Here is a 3,805-nt window from a genome sequence, read left to right as displayed (position 1 = left end):
CCGAATTCCTCCGGTTCAGTCTGGAAGCCATCGTTCCAGCCCGCCATGTTCCCTGCTGAGTCCTCTGTGTTCTTTCCTGGCTCGGCACTGAATCTTGTGGTCATTCCCCCACTGTGCTGGCCACTTAAGTCCAGGTCTCTGCCCACGGGGCCCGGCCCAGCCAGACGCCAGACCACGTAGAGAACCAGCCCCTCCCTGCCTCTCAGCGGGGTCCTGGAGGCTGAACCACAGTCGCTGTTGAAATCCTAGCCCAGTTTGCGGCTTTGACACATTTCCTTTCTTTTCTCTTTTGATGCAGTCTTTCCACTTGAGATGTTCTCCATGCCTGTGAGACGGGAAGAACTTAGGGGTTCCCTACAATCAAAGCGCCCTGGCCAAGAGGGGCTTTGTGTTTCTGTGTTCCGTATCCTAGCAACTAGCAGTGTCTCTGACACACCGTGGGAGTTCTCAAGGTAAGGAAAAGACCAGAGGAGGAAGATGTGGACAGAGCAAGCAACAGAACAGGAGTCACCAGTAGGAAAACGTCAAGTGAGCACACACGTTAACTGTGGCTACCAACCTTACCCGCTTTCCTACCCTATCCGCGTTAGCTAGTTCACCTATCTGATCTGCTCTCCTCTGGCCTTTGAAAGGCAGTGGGATCTCCATACTGTTGATGACTAAAATAAACATCAGGTAGACAGAGAAGCACTTGGCGGGCGCGAAGCACAAAGGTACTTAAGAACTCGGCGATCCTGATCCTAGGAGCTCATGCAGCAGAAACGAAACGGTTAGATGCATGGGGTTCGTGAGAAATTCTGCCATTAACAAAACACCTAACGCGACCTAACTCCCTAGATGGGAGATCATGACTCATGTACCATAGTTCAACACGATAGACTGTTCTCAACAATAAAGACGAACGTTGGTGAGGACTGAACACACAGACTCACTGCTGCTCTCGTGTGCCTTTAAAATCCAGATCTGTTCTCATTGAATTCAATAGTAGGATTGCTGCATCACGTGGTCAAGGAGAGTCAATCCAAGCTCAACCGGTCTCCAAAACAGAAGTGACAGTGAACTTCCCCACCAGCACCATGTGCGAGCCTGACTTCTACCCTTCCCAGCTCTTACTATGTACGGTAAACCTTGCCCCTCTCAGCCATGAGAACAGACGTGCACTGGTACCCCATACAGCTTGTTGTTGTTGTTGTTGTTGTTGTTGTTCTTGTTGTTGTTGTTGAGACTGGGTCTCCCTTCCTAGAATCTGAGCTCCATCACTACCTCCTTGTAATTTGATTCGCTCCTATTTCCTTCAATACCAACGGGAGCCTGCCTGGACTTCTCTTCAAGGTCAAATCTAGTAGTCATAACATCCTGTCTTCCTGTCTACATCTCTACTCAGGTGTTTTCACATTGTGGTATCCATGTGAATATTCGTGTCTATTCCCCTTACTTGGTTTGGAGCATCTTTAAAGCCATAGCCTGTCTTATAAATTATGTTCTTAATTCCTATCACATGGCTTGGTAAATGTTGCTTAGTAGGCATTTAATCTCTGAGAGAGGAAGGGGGGGGAGGGAGGGAGGGAGGGATGGTGGCAAACATGAAATGAGATATCTGAGAATTCTATGAGGATCCAGAGGTTTGACTCCCTGTTGTGTGAATGTTTGATTTGGTTCTGTGATATGGTTGCATGGCCAAGCCTGTGCCCTCTGTGAACTTCCGCCTCCATCCCAGGGTTCAGCCAGCAGAGCTTTGCCAGTCCCTACCTTGGAATCCAGAAACAAAGCTTCCAAGATGATGCTCACAAGAGGCAGTCAAGAGAGGCTGGATCCAGTGAAAGCCGTGCTGGAAGATTTGCAGCAGCTGCCCTGGCCCTGCACGCTACACACCATAGCTCACTGTTCCCACAGCACATCTCACCATCAGATGAAAGTCGTCAGTTGAATGATGGAAACCCAACTGCATTTTCGTTTCTAAGCACACCTGTTTTCTTAGAGTGCACTCTTTTCTCTTGATTCTGACAAGGAAATGCCACTGCCATTTGCCCAGGCAGACACGGAGCAGGTCTGCCCTCACAGAGACCCCTTGAGGTACTTATTTGATGACACAGAGTTGAAGACAAGACTTTCATGGTTGTGATCTACTCTTGTCACCCTTGCTGGAGCCCTAAGAAGAAACCCCCTCCCCGTCACCACCTCATCACTTTACCAACGTGTCTTTCCGGTTCCCCCTTCTGCCTTGTCAACACCACCGCCAGCCTGTAGGTCCCCAGGGCACAGAATGGCAACTTGCCTAGATGTTCCTCTTTGAAAGGAAAGCGCTTCTCACCACATCATCCACCCGCTTCACCTGCCTTTGTTTTAAAAGGGTTTCTTCTGCCGTAGCTGAGGCCCAAGATAGCACCATCCAGTGTCTGATGCAGCAGCAGACCTTATCACTGTCTGGTACCTGGATGCTGACCTGGCAAAGTCTGACCACAGTGAGGAACCTTCAAGGCCATGCTCAGGGACAAGTGGGGGAATTCCTACAGGAGTCTGGGGAAAACTGACAAGAGGCTAGAATAATGTAAAACTGGGAGTTGAATTTCGAGTCCTTTTTCCCTCTTGCGTTGTGAGGGAAAATTCCTTTGTTTACTCGTTTGTTTGTTCTTACAATCTGGATAGACCTATGGCCTCCTGGGAAATTGCCGAGGATGGCCTGTCTAACGTGGGCACTCAGATCAATAGGGAGCTTAAAAACTGGTTCTTTGGGGAGAGTGCCAGGAGATGGAAAAGCCACCCTCAGCAATACGTGTCCTCGGCAGAGGAGTCTGAGCCGTGTGCACAAACAAGCTCACATACTGTGAGCAGAGAGAAAGGGCTTGGAAGACTTGCTTGTATTTTTCTAAAATATCCAGTGAACCATGGGCCTAAGTCATACACCTGAGGCAAACTGGGAACTGCTATTTTAACAAAGCACGGTTTAGGAAGCTGTCTGCACATGTTCTGTGACTTGAGCCAGCCCCGCAGAGATTCCTGGCAGCGTTTTGTGGGTGACTAACATTCGAGTTAAAATCAGCAGGGTTTTCCAAACACAAGCCTCTGGAGAGTGGCGGCAGCTTCAGTATGCCCCGCCTCCCGGGAGCTGAGAGGTGTGTTTTGCTGGGCGGACAATGGCACTCTTAAGATGTTCATAGATGCTATTGTCTCATCTAGACTTGTTTCGTTTAGTCTATTGACATAACTCTTACACAGAACAAGAGAGGAATGTGCAACCCAAGACCGGAAATGCACCCGTTCACTCCACCAGCATCTAGGGCGGAGCTCCACTCTCTGGATGATGCAATGGGGGAATACCAGATGACTAGGGCAGATGTGAAAACAGATAATTAAAATAACACAGCCAAACGCTGAATAAGGTTTGTGCTGGTGGCTGAGGGGAACGCAGAGAGGAGATAATAATCCATTTGGCCAGAGGGAGTCCAGGGAAGTTTTGTAGGGGATGACCTCTGAATTGCATCTCACCAGGTGAGCAAGCTAGGATGCTCGTGTAAAAAAGGAAAGGTGGTGATGTATTCAAAGACACAGAGGCATGAAATCCCTCCCCTGAGGCAGTTGTGGTATCTGAGGTACAGGGTAAGTGGGGTGCCAATGTGAGTCTGGCACCCTAGGTTGGGGTCAGATGAAAGCACACTATAGGGTCTATGGTAAATTCTTTGGCTATTGGAAAGGCAACCGAGGGTATCAAGCATGGCCATGATTTGTGAGATTTTTAGAAAGCTACGTCAGGCAACAAGCAAAATTTGGCATGTAGACAGAGGGTCAAAAGTTTGTATCAAGGGCC

At 48.9% G+C, this 3,805-nt stretch overlaps 1 long non-coding RNA gene across 1 annotated transcript; it reads left to right on the top strand.

Annotated features, from left to right (window-relative positions):
• Nucleotides 1–844: 844 nt before the first annotated feature.
• LOC143267436 (uncharacterized) lies at nt 845–3,379 on the top strand. The gene is made up of 2 exons (XR_013042546.1): nt 845–1,116; nt 1,718–3,379. It is a non-coding gene; the product is annotated as an uncharacterized LOC143267436 (long non-coding RNA).
• The last annotated feature ends 426 nt before the right edge of the window (nt 3,380–3,805 follow it).

Source organism: Peromyscus maniculatus, chromosome 9 (genome assembly GCF_049852395.1).
Source record: "Peromyscus maniculatus bairdii isolate BWxNUB_F1_BW_parent chromosome 9, HU_Pman_BW_mat_3.1, whole genome shotgun sequence".
NCBI lineage: Eukaryota > Metazoa > Chordata > Mammalia > Rodentia > Cricetidae > Peromyscus > Peromyscus maniculatus.
The sequence above is the reverse complement of the archived record's forward strand: the minus strand, read 5'-3'. Positions and strand labels throughout refer to the sequence as shown.